We start from the raw sequence: 21,945 nt of genomic DNA, 5'->3' as shown, positions 1-21,945 counted from the left end.
TTTAAACACATGGTCTGTATTACACTTCCAAGTCTTCCTTTCCCAAAATTGTAACTCTTGTTCAGGATTACTGGTTACCTCAGAGCTACGCATTGCCTGCATGCTCTGTTCCACATTACCCCTTTAACATGGTGTAAATACATCCGAAAAATATTATATTGGAATATTGCAGATATATAAGTAAGCACAGTTGGGAATGGGGGGTAACAGAATCCACGTAATGGCATTACATATTGATAATACAAAATATGATTAACTATATTCGATTATAGTTACCTTATAATCAAAATACAATTACTTTTCAATAGCATGCAGACTACTGAAGAAATTACTTTCACTTTCCAGTGTACCTTGTTTTAGCTTTTAAAATCATGTTATTCAAACTTTATGCAATAATAGGCTATTTGGGTATGTCAGTCATGTTCCCAAGGTTCAATAAAAAAAAATACATATAGACAGGATGTAAGAATGACTGAGCCCACCGGACACAATGCATTTTTGTCTTGGAAATTGTGGGAACATTTCATACTGAAGCATATTAAAGGAAGGAATATTACAGTGCAATCCAAGCTCTGTTTGACTGACAGATTCAACATCAAACCTCAAGAAGCATTTCAAAAATAATCTTTTTCATTAATTAGCCAAACAGTCACAGGGTATTGTATGCATTATTATATTGGTTAAATTGTATAAACAATCAACATATTATATGCTGGCATTTGAGGACAACAGCCAAGAAACAGATATCATAGATATGAAGTAATGTATATTTTTTCCAGCATGTTCAAATGTATGTTAAGAGATACACTATAATATTCAGCGCTCTTCTGGCGCAGTTCAACCTAGCAATGTATGCCTGTCTAAAAGTGCATTAACTGCCATTGTGAAGACAGTGACACACATGCTTTTGTTCTTGTTTAATGATGTCACTTTTGAACAAAAACCATCTATCTTCAAACTTAACATTTTTAATTGCATAAAATCAGTGTAGTAGCAGATATCTATGTTTTATCTAAATTCTCACCTTGTGTCCACACTACCCCGGAGTTTTTGTCCCCCCAGAACTGAGACTTTTGGCAACGCTTTCAGAGCTGAATACTTCGGAAAACTCCATGTTAGCCTTGCAGTGTGCATGAGTAAAATCTGATGCTGCATCCAAAATTGCACACTTCCGTACTAAATAGTGCACCAAAACAGTTCACAAGACATAACAGTGTGTCTGAAACCACTGTGGGTGTCGACTAAGTGCACAAAAAGTTCCTGGATGGCACGCTACATCCAGTCAGAATCCTAAATGTGCAAACACTGGACATTGTCCAATCCCCTAATTCCAGATGTGACACGTCAACTTGTGAAAATGGCGGGTGACAGTAATGGTGTTTTTAAGTGTGAGTATAACTCTTTATGTTTGAAGTCACATGGACTATTTTTAATCACACACATTCAAATGTTTAATGTGGCTACAGAGTAAACAGTTCATGTAACAACATGCTTTTCATGTTATTTTACAAGAGTTGAATGAAAATTATTGATGCACTTTGAGTCATTGTGCAGTTTGATGTTAGGTGAATTAAATTCATGAGTTAAATGCCTTAATGTAAAATATTTTTTAAATGAATTTGTTTCTTTTCCATTTTAATTATATTTATGTTCAAGCTGGAAAAGTAATCAAAAATATTTAGATTATGTTACTAACCTTGGGTAATGTAACGTAAATTACAAATTACATTTTGTATCCAATAATCCGTAACAAAATATGTTATAAAAGTAACCTATCCAACACTGAACACAGATATACACAGAAAAGCCATAACATTGAAACCATTTTAATATTATGTAGGTCCCCCTCATGCCACCAAAACAGCTCTGATCTGTCAAAGCATGGACTCCACAAGACCTCTGAAGGTGTCCTGTGGTATCTGGCAGCAAGACATTAGCAACAGATTCCGTCCTGTAAGTTGTGAGGTGGAGCCTCCATGGATCAGACTTGTTTGTCCAGCACGTCCCACAGATGCTCGACTAGATTGAGATCCAGAGGCCAAGTCAGCAACTTAGACTCTATTTCCGATTCCTCAAAACATTCCTGACCAATTCTTGCAGTAGTATACAAGAGAGCTGTCAGTTCTTGAAGTTGATACATTGGAAGTAAAAATGGATGTTACTTTGGCATGTACCACCTAACTAAACATTGTTGTAGACTAAGTACACCCCTTCATGGCAACGTTATTCCCTGAAGACACTGGCCTCTTTCAGCAAGATAATGCACCCTGCAACACTGCAAAGCTTCACACCTCGCAGGGAAACAGGAGAGCGAGGCTGGCTTAATTGGAAGTGGCAAAGATGCACATCCTAGTAATTATTTCCACTGTCATGATGCTGGTGTTATCATGCTGTGTTGGTGAGTGCCCACAGGAATCAGGAAAGCAAATGGTCCTGAATGCCATCATCATGCACAAACAAAGAGACACACAAATCGCTGAATTATGTCATTGAAGGGGTAGTCAAACTCGTAATGTTTTTTAAGAAAATATGCCTCATTTGTTAAACCTGATGCTGTCACATTTAAAAGGGAGATATTGCGACATATTGGATCATGGCTACACATGACACAATTTGATCTCAGATCAGTCATAAAAGTTCAGAGTCTGGATTCCTGCAATTCGACATGTGCTTGATCCAAAAACCAGACCGCAAGTGAAAGGACTATGGAGTTTAGCTAAAATTGAGCTTTTGTGATGGGGACATGACTTACTGAGCCATGTTTTCAAATCCCCAACCATAAGCCTTCTGGAAGGAGATAGATCTCTCCAGTACAGCCCAGCCAAATGCACATCTTACAGCCCCAGTGAGGAGGGATGGACATGCCACACCTGCACCATGGTCTCTGGAGCTCACACTAACTCACTCCACAACTTACTGCCATCAAGGGCACTACAGCTTGTGGCATTTTCGCTTCCTGGCGCTTCACCCACCAGTCCAAAAACATGGAGGTGACGTGTGTACCATACGTTGGCATTTATCCTGACCCACTTCCTTGTCTAATTAGTTCAATTAAACACACTATTTTTGCCTATTTAGTTATTCCACATCACTTAATCTGTGCAGCAGAAATAGCTGAAGTGATTAAAATTACTTTATCATTTTAATGTGAAACCAATGGCACTAATTGACTTATTTAAAGGAACCAGAAACCCATTAATCTATCCCACCAACAAATATTGAGACCCCCCCCCCCCCCCCCCCAAATTCACTACAAGGTCACAGTACTCAAGACCCCCTCCCCTGCCCCCGGAGTACAGTATTACCATCCATCCATTTTCTAAAAACTTATCCTGGACAGGGTTCTGAGGACAACATTACCACACCCTCATACAACTTTTCAGTTTATGATCTGATTGGCAAAAGTATGTGACAGATAAATATCCTAATGGAACATTTCACTGTAAGAGACCTAGAAGCAACAACTAAGCTGTGAGTCAGTATTCTTATCCATACCACTCTTTAAGCCCAAAAGGTTACAAGTTATTTGACATTAGTCATTATAAATCAACACAGAAGATGTTTCATTAGGGTCACACAAGTAGTTTAGTCAATAGCCACCAATCCATGCATTCATCATTCATAACTGGGTATCAGTTGCAGACTCATAGTGAACATTGGGAGACCCTGAAGATCAGGGTACACACAAGCTCAAGCACTCAAACATTAATGAACCAAGCACCAAAGACTCTGCGACCCCCACACACTGCACCACTATGTATTTTGTACATATTGCTAATGGTCCATGTCTTGTCTTGTGTTCTGGTTTCAGGGAGTTGCTATCCCGATCTCGTTGTACTGTCATGTAAAATGACAATGAAGAATTGAATCTTGAATCTATTGGAGATTTAGAGACAATTTTTTTCGCTACATGATTTTGGACTGGCAGAGACGTGCTGCTGCAGTGGTTTGCACTCTTACCTTGACATCTGGGACCAGGATTCAAGTCTCCACCCTGGCTCCATATATGGAGTTTGCATGCTCTCCCCCATCGTCAGGGGGTTTCCTCCAGGTACACCAATATCCCCCCATAGTCCATAAAACATGCCAAGGTAAACTGGAGTTACCAAACTGTCTGTAGGTGCAGTGGTGTACGTGCCCTGCAGTGAGTTGGTGCCCCATCCTGGGATATTCCCTGTCTTGCATCCATGGTTTCTCGGATAGGGTGTAGACCCTTGCGATCTTAAATAGTACAAGTGGGTACAGAAAATGGATGCATGGATGGATGGTTTTGGACTAAGGGAGGAAGCATGAGTCGCCATCCGGAGAACAAGCAAATCCCACACATTGAGAGGAATGGTGACTGGCAGGAACCAGACCCTTTAGATCCTTCAGGGCATCTAAAGTCTGCATTTTCTGTAAGTTCTGCTCCATTTTAATGCCAGTCGGCACATTTCAGCAAACATGGACATTCTGGCAGCCAGAAGCTACAGTGGGCTCACTGTGCGCCCAGCCGCCTTCAGAACGGAGACCAGGAGCCTGTTTGTGGAGGTTCGCCCTGGTGCCACAGTGTCAATGCGGTGTTTCAGGTAACACATATTTCAGGTAATGAATGAAAACACATATTTCAGGTAATGAATGAGGCAGACAGACACAGTGGAATGAAACACCCGGTACGTCTTAATCGCCGTGCTCTGGGCTTGTAATTGTTCTCAAACCTTTCCCTCTACTCTGAGATTAAAGCCCTCTGAAGTGGGCCTTCTGGAATGTGTGTGGCTCTTTTCAGATCCACAATTATTGCAGCACTGTGGTGGCTATCCCCCCCCCCGCACCCCCTCCTCCGTCTCATTATTTCTTTTCAAATGCTTTGCTTCAGCAGGTGTGTGATATCTTTGTGTTTGAAGTTCAGAGATTTCCGCTTCTGGATTAATATTTTCTAGGTGCTGGGAATGATCCGGAAACGCGCGACCCATTTAGAACCGAGAACCCAAACAGAATAGGGCAGCTGCATCTGTGAAAATAGGACAACCTGAAAGCGTAATGTCCTGTGTTCTCATCGCAGTGTTCCCGCCCTCCAAAGAAGAATTTAGAATAAACACGGCAAGCTAAATAGCGGGGTTGGGGGGGCTTCACGAGATGTACTATATGGAAAATGTATGCTTCTGAAGTTTATTGAAGTGAAAATCAATCCTAGTGGAACACAGGCTAATGCCCCCCCCCCCAACCCCAAAACATGACCCCTCTGTCTCATAGCCATGGCTGCCAAAGAAGCACAAATGAGAATGAAGAAAAGGCTTCATGCTGATTGGCTGATTAATAAAGGTCTCTATGAAGCCATTACTAGGCACAAGTCTGCAGATGACTAACGCAACCCAGCCCCACACAACCCAGGTTGGGGGGGGGGGGGGGGGGGAGGGGGTGTTCATTTCGAGTGGAGCCTGGATTTGGTGAGTTGATTATAACGTCTCTCCTGGGGCATGACTGTGGTTGAGCAGCAGTGCTGTAACCGTGACTGTACAGATTTTGCCCTCACAGTCTGGCGCACATGTGAACTGCGGATTAATTGCAAAGCTTAACTATAATAGTGTGAAATACAGTTACTTTTTAAATTAATAATACCCTAAATCTCTATGCTACGGAAGCCCATACAGGACATGCATTCAGAGCTTGAAATTCAATTCTCACAACGGATTATGTGTAGCACAATTTTTTTTTCTTTTGGGGAGGGGGGAGGGAGGGGGGGCGGCTAGATTTTCAATACAAAAAAATACACGAATTCAATAGCATTAGCTATGGCATTTTTTGTGAAATCCGCTTCCCTCTTTCTCTTGACAGACACTATTTGCATGTTTAATTACAACAAGATAACAACTTTCGTTATTTTGTGATCTCAAGAAAATACCTTTGTCTACATTGAGATAACAAGAAAAATCAAGATCTTGACATAACAAGTAGGTATGTGTAGAGAGCCCAGTATTTAAATTTAGATCTGTATTTGTTGAGGCAGCAAAATGATTTGTATTTATATGCGAATGAGAGTGGAAATAGCTGTAACAGTCCTGTTTTTGTTTTTATCACACGTCTAATTTTAGGATATTAAAGTGTTTGTCAATAAACTATTGCTGGGTTTATAAAAACCTCAAACCAAGATTACTTTTAAGTGTTCATAATCATTATAATAAACATGTATAAACATACACATCATTGAAAAAAAAGAATAAAAAAAATAACATTCAGTTTCTAATCTACACTCAAACCAATAAACTAAACTATAAACTATAAACTATAAACTCTAAATGCCTACGTGAGCATTGTGATCTTCGCCACCACCCGCCTAATTGGAGGGCGCTGAACGGACAGAATATAAACAAACAGAAAGCATTAAACATAAAAACTGCCATATAATAAGGAGTATAGCCTTCATTAACCGCTGACAGAGAGCTGGTGGAACTCAGGAGTTAGGCTATGTACTGTACCATTATACGGTGGGAGCGGAGTCGCTTTGCTTACACTACCTACACATGGTGCATTATGGATATTATAAGCTTGATAGGCTATGTACTGTACCATTATACGGTGGGAGCGGAGTCGCTTTGCTTACACTACCTACACATGGTGCATTATGGGTATTATAAGCTTGATAGGCTATGTACTGTATCATTATACGGTGGGAGCGGAGTCGCTTTGCTTACACTACCTACACATGGTGCATTATGGATATTATAAGCTTGATAGGCTATGTACTGTACCATTATACGGTGGGAGCGGAGTCGCTTTGCTTACACTACCTACACATGGTGCATTATGGGTATTATAAGCTTGATAGGCTATGTACTGTATCATTATACGGTGGGAGCGGAGTCGCTTTGCTTACACTACCTACACATGGTGCATTATGGGTATTATAAGCTTGATAGGCTATGTACTGTATCATTATACGGTGGGAGCTGAGTCGCTTTGCTTACACTACCTACACATGGTGCATTATGGATATTATAAGCTTGATAGGCTATGTACTGTATCATTATACGGTGGGAGCTGAGTCGCTTTGCTTACACTACCTACACATGGTGCATTATGGATATTATAAGCTTGATAGGCTATGTCCTGTACCATTATATGGCTGGGAGCTGAGTCGCTTTGCTTACACTACCTACACATGGTGCATTATGGATATTATAAGCTTGATAGGCTATGTACTGTATCATTATACGGTGGGAGCTGAGTCGCTTTGCTTACACTACCTACACATGGTGCATTATGGATATTATAAGCTTGATAGGCTATGTACTGTATCATTATACGGTGGGAGCGGAGTCGCTTTGCTTACACTACCTACACATGGTGCATTATGGATATTATAAGCTTGATAGGCTATGTACTGTATCATTATACGGTGGGAGCTGAGTCGCTTTGCTTACACTACCTACACATGGTGCATTATGGATATTATAAGCTTGATAGGCTATGTACTGTATCATTATACGGTGGGAGCTGAGTCGCTTTGCTTACACTACCTACACATGGTGCATTATGGGTATTATAAGCTTGATAGGCTATGTACTGTATCATTATACGGTGGGAGCGGAGTCGCTTTGCTTACACTACCTACACATGGTGCATTATGGGTATTATAAGCTTGATAGGCTATGTACTGTATCATTATACGGTGGGAGCGGAGTCGCTTTGCTTACACTACCTACACATGGTGCATTATGGATATTATAAGCTTGATAGGCTATGTACTGTACCATTATACGGTGGGAGCGGAGTCGCTTTGCTTACACTACCTACACATGGTGCATTATGGATATTATAAGTTATGCTATGTACTGTACCATTATGTGGCTGGGAGCGGAGTCGTTTTGCTTACACTAAGGTACATGGTGCATTATGGGTATTATAAGCTTGATAGGCTATGTACTGTACCATTATATGGCTGGAAGCAGAGTCACTTTGCTCACAATAGCTACACATGGTGTATGCTGGGGGGGCAGCATGGTGGTGCAGTGGTTAGCAATGTTGCATGTTCTCCCCATGTCGTCATGGGGTTTCCTCCAGGTGCTCTGGTTTCCCCCCACAGTCCAAAGACATGCTGAGGCTAACTGGAGTTTCTAAATTGCCCATAGGTGTGCATGTGTGAGTGAATGGTGTGTGACTGTGCCATGTGATGGGTCCCCCCCCCCGTCCTGGGTTGTTGCCTGTAGCTTCCAGGGTAGGTTCCAGACCCCCCGCGACCCAGAAGGATAAGCGGGTTGGAATATAGATGGTGTATTATGGGTATTATAAGTTAGGCAGGTTATGTACCATCATACGGTGGGAGTGCAGTTGCTTTGTTTACACCAGCTACACGTGGTGCATTAAGTTAAACAGGCTGCAAAATACAACCTTTGTGGAATTGTGGAAATGTCTTTCATGCAGCCTGATTATCACCAACCTCGCGTGATGATGAGATCTTGTTTGCTTAAACCCCTCACCATGCAGTAAACTTCATTGCCGCAAATGCGGAGAAGTGGATCCCTAAAAGCCTGCACCTCTGACAGGACGTCTGCACCTGAGGTCTCGCTCAAATCAGTGCAGCACAAGCCCCAAAACCCAAAACTCATGTAATGCAAGGGAGCCCTTTCCTCATGGACGACAGGAGACACTGCGTGTTTCCACATTTGCCAGTGGTACCAAGAGTGTACAGAATGCATGGAGGTCAAATCAACTGGGAGCCCAGTATGCAGCTGGGGGGCTGCTAAAGCACAAGATTTTGTTTACATGGGAGTGTTTTCTCTGAGTCCCTGAGGCCCTTGGGTTCAGAGGGAAGCTAGACAGGCAGCCAGTAAGCAAAGAATACCCAGAGACACCCAGGAAGTGAGAAATCCTTGATCCTCCATCCCCTTGTCACCAGGACGGGCGTGTGTGTATGTGTGTGTGTGTTTTAATGGTCAGAGAAATGTGTGTGTGTGTTAGGTTAAGTACAATGTGAGTATATCGTCAACTGTGCTATTGTTAGGATTTGGACTTACATTAAAAACACGTGAATAGGCTATCTGCACTGTATGGATAATGCCTGACTGTCAATGTCAGGCATTTTCCATACAGTGCCACAGGAATTCCAGCCAAACGAGTCTTCCACATTACTAACATATACAGTACATTTCAACTCTAATCATAACCATAATCATAATTCTAGCTCCCCATAACATAAACCAATGCCATAGAATGGCTCTTCAGATGTTTGCACAGTCATAAAGCATAGCAAAATCATGCCCTTCTGTAAATTGTGTTGTAAATGTTTTTTATTTATTGCGCAGTGCATAACTGTGGCAGGTAAAGAGCATATGCCTGTTTATTTTAAGGCCCAGTCATCAAAGATGAACAGTAATGGAAAATCAATTGCACCTTGACTTAGCTCGGAGACTCAGGGAGGGGAACTGGTCTCGTGTCGTGTTACGCCGCGAAGACCGCATTATCACCGGAGATGCTAATCTAGTCGCGCTGTCACTGTCAGTGAATGCTAATGTCTGAAGCTGCTCAGTTTTAAAATTAGAACCCAGCGCGCGAAGGACCCAGCAATTAAAACCTGCTCGCGTCTGCCCTGCGACCGTGTCAGACACAGCGACTCACGGAATGAGAGCCGCGCTCCTGCAGTCAGATCGCCTTGACGGCTGGCCCGGCTTCCCCGCCCGTCCTAAAATAAACACGGCCGGGGATTACACAGAGACTCCCGAGAGGTGAAGGTCTGAAGTTTCCAAAGAAATTATTCACCGGCTGCTCGCAGGTGGGGAGGGGAGCGGAGATGAGGGGGATACATTCCCTGAATGCAGATGGCGTAAATTCCCAGTTACATTGAAAAACGACTCACCAGTAACATCTAAAAGCAGCTGGGTTAGCACTGGAGGCGAGGGAATGAACCTGCTGCTGTAATCATAACCAGGACAACTGAAGCGTTCAGGTCTGTAACATCTCTAATGTTCACTGTTTAATTACCATATTATAGGTCTATCAATAACTATATTCCAGAACTGCAACTCTAATTGATTCTAATAGATTTGATGGGGAGTGATTTACTTCAATGGCATTTACATTTGTTTATTTAGCAGGCAATCATAGCATTAAATTTAGTATAGACATAAAGAAAACAGGAAAGGGGACAACATCATAACAAAAGCTAATGTCACATACATTTAAACATAATTGTGCACTAAAAATAAAAATTTAAAGGTACATAAAGCGCTTTTGTTACTCATACTTATTTCCCGCAGGTTTAAATCTTTTTAAAAGCTAATGTTAATTATCTTCTTTTTTTAATTAGCTTTTCTTGCTCTGATGGCAGGACCTTGGACTGCAGAATCAAGTGTAGCACAGCAATTTGAAATAAGCTTAGAAAAGGACAGGAACCAATTTTCATATAGGCCAGGAATCAGCAGGTGTCTTTTATGAAATCAGCATTGTGAGATGGTGACCATCAACTCTGAAGCCTGAGACACAATGAAATGTAAGAACGCAAGACCAGCAATATTAATCATGTAAGGACAGGACTGTTGTACAGTTCAGTCAGGGCTCACTTTAATCACTTTTGATTTTGTTAAATTCTCTTCCTTTGTGGAGATCATGCATCTGAAACCTATCACCTGTATTTTAGTATGAACCAGAACTGTCACTGGTTAACTTGCAGGCAGAGATATGAGTTGGATGTTAACATGTGAGCTAAGACCATGGGAGATTGTTACTGAAGCCCCCGAGGCACTGATCCATGATTACAGAGGGGTAAAATGGGTAACACTCTCTGTGAAGAATCTATGAACACATTTATAACACATTATAATGCATTCATAAAGCCTTATAAGAATGGCTATAAATATTTATGAAAACGCACAACACATTAGTGCCATGTTTATTATGCATTATGAATGTTTCATGAAGCTCTCATCTAGAATACACTACAGATACCTTCATAATGCAGTACAAAGCATCCTTAATGCTTATACCGACCATTATAATATATTATGAAGGTATTTATACTGCATTATACTGTACACTGCCCTCCATAATTATTGGCACCCCTGGTTAAGATGTGTTCTTTAGCTTCTAATAAATTCAGTTGTTTTCTAAATAATATAGGACCACAATGAAAAAAGAGGAAAATCCAACCTTTAATTCAAGTGCATTTATTCAGTGGGAAAAAAATCCCACATTAAGAAATAATTATTTTACATCAAATCATGTGTGCCACAATTATTAGCACTCCGGATGTTAATACTTTGTACAATCCCCTTTTGCCAACAAAACAGCACCTAATCTTCTACTATAATGTTTCACAAGATGGGAGAATACAGAAAGAGGGATCTTCGACCATTCCTCTTTGCACAATCTCTCTAAATCATCCAGCGACCTGGGTCCTCTCCTCTGCACTCCCCTCTTCAGCTCACTCCACAGGTTTTCAATGGGGTTGAGGTCTGGGGACTGAGATCGGTCATGGGAGGAGCTTGATTCTGTGTCCGGTGAACCATTTCTATGTAGATTTGGCCACATGTTTAGGGTCATTATCTTGCTGAAAGACCCAGTGACGACCCATCTTCAGCTTTCGGGCAGAGGCCACCAGATTTTGATTTAAAATGTCCTGGTATTTCAAAGCATTCATGATGCCATGCAGCCTAAGAAGGTTCCCAGGGCCTCTGGAAGAGAAACAGGACCACAGCATCACCGATCCTCCCCCATACTTCACAGTGGGCATGAGGTGCTTTCCTGCACTCATCTTTTGTGTTCCACCAGACCCACTTAGAGTGTCTGTTGCCAAAAAGCTCTATCTTGGTCTCATCTGACCAAAGCACACGGTCCCAGTTGAAGCCCCAGTACTGCTTAGCGAACTCCAGATGTTTGCGATGATTGTGAGTGAGAAAAGTTTTGTTCCATGCATGCCTCCCAGACAGCTTTTTGGCATGTAGATAGCGCCTGATGGTTGTTTTGGATACTTTGTGACCCCAAGATGCTACCATTTGTTGCAATTCTTTAACAGTGAACTTTGGAGAACTTTTTATTTCTCTTACCATCCTCCTCACTGTGTGTGGTGGCAAAATAACCTTGCGTCCTCGTCCAGGCTTGTTTACCACTGTTCCAGTTGTTTTTAACTTCGTAATGATTCCTCTGACAGTAGATATGGGCAGGTGCAGGCGAGTGGCTATTTTCTTGTAGCCATTGCCTGACTTGTGAAGGTCGACACACATCTGCCTTACTTGAATGGTGTGTTCCTTTGTCTTTCCCATGTTGAAGAGTGGACAAGAGAAATGGCCTCTGTGTCACGTCATATTTATACCCCAGGGACACAGGAAGTGATGAATTACTAATTAAATGTTCCTAGATACTCTGATCAACTTTGTAAACTACTGTATAAATGACAGAAATACTTCAATTACATTTATTTCCTAGGAGTTGTTAGGGGTGCCAATAATTGTGGAACAGGTGATTTTATGAAAAATAATTATTTCTTTTTTTCCCCTTAAAATTCACTTGAGTTGAAGGTTACATTTTCTACAATTTTCAGTGTGAGAGTATGCTTCTGCAATAAAAATTGAATTTATTTTAAGGCTTTTAAGACATCTTAACCAGGGGTGCCAATAATTATGGAGGGAAGTGTAGATGAGAGCTACATAGGAGCTTATAAAGCATTATAATCAACACTATAATGCCTTATGACTGTCAACAGAAGATGATGTAATGCTTTACTTCTTATACCTACCATTATAATGCTTTATAAAGTGATCTGTAGTACTTTATAGATGACAGCTGTAGTAAAGTGTTACCGTAGAATCTTCTACCAAATTTGTGTAGCCCAAGAATCTTCAACCGAGCACTGAGCTGTATTCATATGTGAATCAAACTGCATGGGATGCCCCTGAAGGCAGTAATGTGGCCTCTCACCTAAATGCAAGGCATGGCAAACTTATTTATATAGCACAATTCAGACGCAAGGCTTTAGAATGGCAGAAGGATGCATTTAAATAAAAGACATTAAAATCACATTTAAAAGACAAAAGCCTAGAAGCTTTAATTTTGGGTATCACTTTGCATGAAGCCCACTGTTCTAATGCATTGTACTTATCTTCATAATGCATTATAATGCATTATGAATAATAAAGCATTATAAACATGGCTATCAATTTGTCTCAAATGGCGTAACACACTATAGCCATGTTTCTCATGTGTTATGAATGCTCTATGAAGCTCTTATCTAGAATGCACTATAGATACTTTCATAATGCATTATAATGATCTCCTGTCATCCCTGGTCTCCCATCGTGACAGAATACTTCACCGAAGCAAAGATAGACCCTGCAGAGACACAGCAGTTCCAAGAACAAGTGAACCAACTTACCTCCCCGGTTCACCAGCTGCTACAGGGACAAGCGTCTTTATAACACATGTGGGGCAATTTGAATATCTGGTGATACCTTATGCATTAGCTAACAGCCCTTCCATTTATCGAGCTGTTATGAACAAGGTCCTTTCTGGTCTGTTGAATAAGTTTGTTGTGGTTTACATCGACAATATTCTCATTTATTCCTCCTCCCTAGAACAACGCGTTTTCCATGTCCGTACAGTTCTACAACAGCTACCTGACCATCACTTATATGTTAAGGGGGAAAAATGTGAGTTTTTTCATCATACCTCGAAATTCCCAGGTCACGTCATCCAGTCTGTGGCCATAGACGAGGACAATGTCAAAGATGTGAGGGAGTGGCCCCTACCTCGTATGGTAAAAGAACTACAATGATTTTTAGGGTTTGCTAACTTCTACTGCTTTATAAGGAATTTCTGGCAGGTGACCCAAGGGAAAGATAGTGTGTGTGCTTGTGTTCCACAAGCTCCAGAATGCATTCTGCTCTGCTCTAGCTCTACTTAAGCCTCATCCCAAACTCCCTTATGAATTAGAGGTCGATGCCTCATAGGTAGGAGTTGGTGCGGTTCTATTGCAATGACACAAGATCACCGGATGTCGGCACCCGTGAGCTTACTACATCAGAAAGCTCTCTCCAGCCAAGTGCAACTATGACATTGGAAACCATGAACTTCTGGCCATAAAAGTAGCACTTGAAGATAGACATCACTAACTGGGGGCTAGTCATACTAGCCAAATAGCCATTCATCGTGTATACAGATCACAGCAATCTTGAATACCTCCAAAACACCAGTTGGTTGAACGTGCGAAAGGCACGATAGTCTTTGTTTTTAACCCGTTTTAACTTCAAAGTGTTTCACCTTCATGGTTCAAAGAATCGTCATGTTTCGTGGGCCCTGTGATGTGGACTCTAGATGAGTCCATCCAGGCCGCCAACTGTCAACATCCTCCGCTCCCCGACTGCCAAGCGGGTAAGATCTTTGTGCCTTCCCGGTTTGGTCCACTGCCATCCAGTGGGTCCACATGTCCCCCAGCTCCAGTCACCCCGAGGTTGCTGCTACCGCCAGACTCCTCTCCCAGAGATACTGGTGGTCGGGATGGCGGAAGGATAAAGATGAGTATGTCGCGTCCTCCCTGGATTGCTCAGAGCTCAAGTCCTTCAATGCACCTCCTGCTGGTCTTTTAGAGGAGCTTCCCATTCCTTCTCGGCCCTAGTTACACTTAGCGCTGGATTTCATGACCGACCTTCCCTTATCTCTTGGGAAAACTGTGATTCTGACTATTCTGGATCAGTTCTCAGAAATGTGTCGCCTCATCCCTCTCCCCAGGCTTCCATTAGTGAACGATCCTGGTCACTTGGGTGTTTAGGTATTACGGTATCCCCGATGACGTGGTCTCTGATCACGGCCCCCAGTTCACCTCCCAGGTCTTCTGGACCTTTTGTTCTAAGCTGCGCCTCGCCCTCAGTCTGACCTGTGGTTATCAATTTGGCAGGATAACTTTAATAACAAATGGCATGGCCGAGAGGACCAATCAGGAGATGTCCAAGGTCCTGTGTAAAGATCGCCTGAATGTCTGGGTTCGACACCTCCCATGGGTGGAATATGTCATTAACACCAGGGAAAATCCTGTCACTTGCCTTTCTCCTTTTCATTGTGCGTTAGGTTTCAGGTTTGTTTCCTTAGGATGCTCCGCCCATGCCCCCGGTTGAGGAGTGGTACCGGAGTTGTAAGGCGGTGTGGTCCCAAGCCCTATGTCTCCTAGAATGCTGAGCCCAAAGACAGAAGACCTTTACTGTTCGAAGATGGTGCCCGCCTCCTGCTCATCGCCCAGGGCAACACATCTGGCTATCTACAAAAAATCTAAAGCTGCATATATGCAAGAAATGAGCTCCACGGTTCATAAGCCCCTTTAAGGTGGTACACCAGGTTGGCCCGAACTCTTACCGTCTGTCATTACTGAGCATGTGCCGTCTGTTTCTGACGTTCCTTGCTTCCCTGCTCAAGCCTGTCCGGTACAGCTCAGTACTTTCCCGCATTGACGCTGTTGTCCTGCCCCCTCGGACTCTGCAGGATGGTGAAAAGGCATAAACAATCCGTGCCCTCCTGTACTCACGTTACTCGACCTCATCGGCACCTATCATAGAGATCACCCGCAGAAGCCTGGGTTGCATCCTAGGGGTGGACTCCAGTGCCTATTTCAGGCTCCAGGAGGTGGTGGTTGGGGGGGCGGGGATACTGTCACGCCACCCACAGGGCCGGGGAGTATGCAATAGTAGGATACTGGCTCTCCGCATTATAAAAAAGTGCACCCGCAAACCAGCCATTGCGCAGTATTGTAGCTAGATGAGCCGTACTGAGCACTCCTCTAACCCAGTCTTCTGTCTTGCCCGTGTTGTCTTAACTTGTTCCTGCCTCATCTGTTCCTGCCCTGCCTGCCCTGAGGATTGAGCATTGAGGTCTCCTGTCATTATTGTTACAGCCATGTTTGTTATACTTTATGAATGCATTGTAATGCACTATGAAGGTATGTTTAATGCACTACAATGACTGTTTTAAGTAAAATGTTACCCTACCTTGTAGTGACAGTGTAAAGGGATATGGGTTGAATTTCAGTCCTGGCTAAGTGTTTGTTTGAGATTACTCATATGTTTCTACAACAGGCAGTGGATTGTAATCTTTGAATTCCTCTAATTGTGTGTGTGATCTGTGTTGGATTGGGATACACAGTTCGTCTGGCCCTATGTTACTTGAGAAATCTACATTGTGTAAGCAGCTATGGGTGTCAAAAGCACACACAGACAAACACGGTTTGTCAGATACGTAAATCTGTTAGAGAGAAAATGTATTAAAATCAAGTGCAAGTTTTGGCTCAGAGGAAAACAAATAAAGAACAATCACTGTGAATTCAAGGTGGTTCGGAGCCCAAACGTTCAATTCTAGATCATATCGCCACCAGGCGCGGAGAGATAATGCAAGAAGGCTTGGCGTTCATGTCCATCGTCGTGCATCTTTACTCATGTGCACCCCAATATAATTAAAAATAATTATCAGCACAGCATATGCATCCATTGTATCAGATTTTAATTAAATAGGTTAAAGTACCAAGGAATCATCCTGTTGTTACTGGTTTTGCTCATTCTCTGTCATTAACTTTGAGGAGGAGAAACATTAAAGTTATGCTGCCAAATTGAACAATTTGAATGTTTTCCCCCTGAAATTCATTTGCCCCATCATCCATGTTGCTACGTCGTTCAATTGAAGAGCTATGGAACAGCTGATGAATGGAATGTATGAAAATATCACACATATGTTGGCCAGGATGGGGTAAGAATATGTAAATGTTGGGTCTGTTTATATCCGCTCCTGCTGTAGAAAATTAGCTATAATTTATGTGCGATACTATTGTGAGACAAAAGTGCAGCAAAACTCAATTATCAAGCATTTTCTGCAGCCAAGAACTATTTAGCACACGGCGGGAAGCAGTTTTGATTGCGGTACCTTAGTGGGATGTAATTAACGTGATCCTGTCATTGTTTCTGAAGTCTCGCTCGTGAATACGACGGCCGCTAACAATTTAGCCTTCGTTAACAGAGATTTCTTCCGATACATCACTTGGATTGAGGCCGGAGCAGACCATGCAGGAGATTTTATTTTGCGAGGAGGATTCTTTTCCTTCCCTGGAGTATGGCACAAACCTGAACCGCATCTCCTGGTTGTTACCACCATGGCCTACAGCTGGAGGACAAGGCTAGACTCTGAATAAGACTCTGCCTGTTACTCTTCAAGAGCAGTGCTGAACTTTGATCCTAGAGTCGATCAGTTGGGGGGGGGGGGGGGAGAGGAGGTGTAGTGCGAATACTGAACAGTGCACAACCTGCCCAGCTGGAGAGTGAGTCACAGTAAGAGGGGGCTAAGAGTTTGGACGCCTTCTGTGCAGCGGCGAAGAGGCAGTGGCTGTGCAACACTTTGCATCTGTAAAAAAAAAAAACAGCCACTAGTTATGCTTTGTGTTTCTGTGTGTGTGTGTGTGTGGGGGGGGGGGGGGCTGCAAATTTGTCTCAGGAGGAGATAGAAGTGACAAGAGCTTCTCATATTGATTAGTCCCTCATTCTCTTTCATACTTATAAATGGATGCTCTGTCCCCACAGTGACCTGCACCCCCACAGCTGCCTGTCCATGTTAATGACTGATGTACCCCTCCCACATTTGTAAGTATCCTCCCCCAGCCCCTTCCTTCGCAGAGAATCCAGCTCGTTAATTCTACCCGTGCCTCATTAGCGCAATGCCCCCCCCTCCCCAACTCTCCATCAGAAGAAAAATGCTGGGTAATAGGTCTGCCCCTGACCACTGGGTCCCCATATCCCGTTACTCAAACCACCTCTCCCAGTGACAGTCCCGTATGCTCAAATGCATGGCGAATTACAGCCACCTTTCATGAAAATAAGAAAAAAAATGTGCAAAAAGCGAACAGTATACATAATGCATTTGTTCTGTTCAAGCATTTGGGTAATCATATCCTAAAATTTTTACATAAAAATTTTTCAAACACAAAGCATCTTATTCAGTAGTGCATTTTGAATGTAGAACATAAGTTTCAAAATTATTAGGACTTCTACAAATATCTAAAATATGTTATAAACAGTGGCCTCTGTTATTCTATCTCCCAGAACTGTATGGCTCCCTTCCACCCATCCCTGCCTGGAGTATAAATGTGAGGTTGCAAGCATGTGAGATCCCTTTGTCACCCAACGCCAAAGAGCTGAAGGGCTCACAGCTGATATGACATAGCTGCTGATCCTACACAGATATGCCAACACATATTTAAACAGCTGCAAATACCACTAAGTACTATCAAGGCAATAACAAAAAAGTTTCATTCTAGAATAGTAGCAGATCTGTCAGGAGGAGAACACGTGTGCAGATTGCCTACACGCACAGTGAGGGAGATGGTGAGGGAGGAATTCAAAGAGCTGCACAGGACACGGGTTTCCAAGCGTCAGAATTAGCTATTGCCACCTCCATATTGAAAAGGTCTTTTGAACAGATGCGCAGTAAAAGCCCAAATGGCAGCGTCTGAACACAGAAATCATCATCAGTGATAAACTTTTAATGGTCAGACCAAAATTGAACTTATTTGGGGCCTAAAGATGACTGCACACCGGTGGTTCTTGCCTGTATGGCACCCTGGGTGAATGCCCCCCCCCCCCCCCCCCACCAACAAAAAAAGCACCATTACAATGTAACCATTGCATTATTTTTTTATGCGGGCATGTCGCGACGCCTAAATCCGCCAATGACTTCATGCAAGGAAAAGCATAGTAAGATAAACCAGGTCAGTGATGTTTGTTTTTATACCCAGATATTTGATTTTGCCCATGAGTTGCCTGTAGAGGAGCCTTTTGATAAGACAATCAGGCCAAATACACACAAAAACCAACACAGACATGGTTGCAGTAACACGAAACCACCCGTCCATTGACTGTAACTGCTCATCCCATTCAGGGTCGGGGTCCCAAGTCTATTCCACAAGCTGCAGGGACAACTGAGGACGGGGTGCCAACACATTGTAGGGCAACACTCGCACAATTTGGTAAACCCAACTCACCACCGCTTTTTTTTTTTGTCTGTGGGGGGAAACTGGAGGAAACCCCACAGTCACATGGGGAGGGCGTGGCAACTCCATACATATGGAACCGCGGCAGAGACATGAACCCTGGTCCCAGATGCATGGGCCACCAGTCTAACCACCGTGCCACCATGGCTTCACCCAATGCGGGCTTTGCAATGGCACCTGGAATCTGACTGAAAATCTGCGGTCTGATTTGAAGAGCGTCCAAAACTAAGATTGCAAAAGATCTTAAAATGTTGGGAGTGGCACAATCGCCTTCTTAAAGTGTACTTTGACCACGCCACACACGAAGACACTCAGTGCTGTTATCCTTGTGATACTCAACCAATTATTATTTAGATGTGTTGATAATATTGAAACTAGTGTTTTGCAGAGTAAAAAAATTGTACCATGAACATGACTTTTGATATTATGCATATTATTTATTTATTTGTGTTTGTTTGTTTGTTTATTATTTAAACCACACTGGGGGAGGGTGTGGCAGCAGTATAGCCTGGGGGGATCGGGGGGCTTAAATACCCTGTGGCTGCAATAATAAGGGCTCTCCTCTAAATCTAATTGATATGTGTAGTAATTGTTTCATTGTTTCTGAGTATTCCTTTGTGTCACACTTCAAACAGCATGAACGTTCAAGATCAGACACCGATTTATAAATATATTATTTGTGTTGGTTATTATTTGGACAGACTATGTATAGTGAACACATGGTTATTTTAACACACAGAGTGTTACTTATTTGTACTAATAATTCGGTGGTGGCTCTTTCAAAAATGCTTCATAGTACCATTTCACACGGATTGCAGTAATCGGGTAGAATTAACTCGGCTTTATCAAGCTAACTCTGGGTATGTAAAACTTGCACCGTAGCACATCCCACAGATCTTGTCGGTGCCGGATTAATATTGGTTCCAGCATGCAGACACCACTCGAAAGCATATATCCAGATTCCTGACATTTGCCCTCTCCCCGAACATGGCCTGAAATCCCTCAGCACCTTACCCTTCCTGCAGGGGGGGCAAAAGTCATATTCAGAATGTAACTTATTCAGGGCCATGCTGAATTCCAATACCTTTCTGTGCCACATTATTATTTTATGGTGCCCTGCACCCAGACCTTCTGATGGCCTTGAGTCAGTCAAGCACACACCCCAGTCACTCGTTTGCTAGGTGAAGGTGGATTGACGATCAGACATGAATGTGAGGGGAAAACCTGCCATTTTCATTCTAATGAGCTTTCAAAAGCTTCTCTGTTCTCTTTGGACTTTGAATTAACAAAATGGACAGTTTAGAAAGTAGAAATCCAGACGAAGAATTTGTTTCAACTGACCACTTCAGTACTCTGTGACTTTGACTCTTTATACTCAACTGGTTGTTTGAAACAAAATCTTGGTCTGGATTTCTACTTTCTGAACCTGAACATTCCACTAACTAAATGCAAACAAGTTGTTTAGTTCAGAATGGGGGTCAATTAAACCAGGAGATGTAAGGGAAGAAGTACTTTGACAGCTCCCAGGGTAAGACTGAACCAGTACCCTAAACTGGTTTACTGCTCGCTATGTATGACAAGCTCTTTTCTTGGCAATTGACCCAAGCATGCTGCTGGATCTCAGGAACAGAAGGTCACAAGGTGTGGTTTGCTTTATCTAAGCTGCTTTGTTGCTCGCCTATGCAATCTTTATGCTGAGAGCTGGTTGATATAGCATAGTGGTTCTCAAACTTTTTCATACTGTGACCCAATTTTTACCATGCCTGCTCAGTCGTGACCCTATATCAAGTACAGGTTTAAATTCACTTCACAATTCAATTCATGCCAATCAATGCCTAGTGCACAAATCTGATTGGATGTGCCACTGAATTTTAAATTAAGTATCTGTGAATAGGCTTCTTGGATTGGTTGAGCATTCACTAGTTTTGCACTAAGAATTTGCAGACCTAAGACCCGTTTATATAGGTTAATTTGAGGACTGGGGCTGGCAAATCTGATCGTGGATCAGCATAGGAGCTTGCTGGCTTTAAAATTTCCAACTCGTTCTCTTGACCCTTTCAGAACTTGCTGCAACCCAAATTGGGTCGCGACTCATGGGTCTCCATTATACCGGACAACTCATTCCTACTTCACCAAGTCCCCTAAACGGCAGGCAAAATGTTTCCAGAGGTAAACCAATAAAAAAGCTTCACCAGAAACATCAAGCGTAATGAAACGGCAGGGAGCTTGTTCGCCTTGACGAGCTCCAGGTGCATCATGAGCTGACTGTGTCGGTCGAGGCTAAAGGCTTTTGAGAAAGACCCATTTAAAGAGTGATTGAGAGTTTGGAGAAGGACCCACAGTTTGGGGAGAAAGCTTCTTTTAGAGAATGAGCCAGAGGATTGTTCAACTACATAAGAATGCTGCATAAGAAAGATGTAAAAAGTGAACCAAACACAATGGGATTAAATAGTAAAAGCTGGAAAAGTCACTTAATTTCTTCGTCTTATAATACGAGTGATAGACACCAATAGAAAAGCTGCTAATATGAAACTTACAATAGCTGCCAGTATGGGAAGAGAAACAAAATTATGACATAAAGCATGATCAAAGAGACTTGTTTTAACACCTTAAATGAACAAGCCGTCCTATTCCTGCGTGCACTGATTTCTTTTTTTAATCGCAGTTTAGTCTGAGCTGAATAAGAATGATCGAGGAAGGCCTCTGTTTTCAAAAAAAAATTCTCAAACGATTTTATTTTTTAATTGCTAAGCCACCAGTGCGTGGCATGAACGGAAAAAGAGATTCATGGCACCACTTAGGAGGAGTATAGTTTTACCTGCTAAACAGTCTGTGTGTTTTACTGTGAGATTTCAGTTCAGGGTATGCATTAACCGGTAAGATAACATGTTCCTACAGGTATTTTTCACATTACAAACAAAATAAAGAGATAATTAGAGTCAACTGTTTGTGTACCTTGGTAT

At 42.5% G+C, this 21,945-nt stretch overlaps 1 long non-coding RNA gene across 1 annotated transcript; it reads left to right on the top strand.

The window, feature by feature from the left end:
- The first annotated feature begins 9,589 nt into the window (after positions 1-9,589).
- On the top strand, positions 9,590-16,513 carry LOC140592253 (uncharacterized). The gene is made up of 3 exons (XR_011992556.1): positions 9,590-9,922; positions 10,304-10,465; positions 13,273-16,513. It is a non-coding gene; the product is annotated as an uncharacterized lncRNA (long non-coding RNA).
- Positions 16,514-21,945: the final 5,432 nt, after the last annotated feature.

This window comes from Paramormyrops kingsleyae, chromosome 8 (genome assembly GCF_048594095.1).
Source record: "Paramormyrops kingsleyae isolate MSU_618 chromosome 8, PKINGS_0.4, whole genome shotgun sequence".
Classification (NCBI taxonomy): domain Eukaryota; kingdom Metazoa; phylum Chordata; class Actinopteri; order Osteoglossiformes; family Mormyridae; genus Paramormyrops; species Paramormyrops kingsleyae.
The sequence above is the reverse complement of the archived record's forward strand: the minus strand, read 5'-3'. Positions and strand labels throughout refer to the sequence as shown.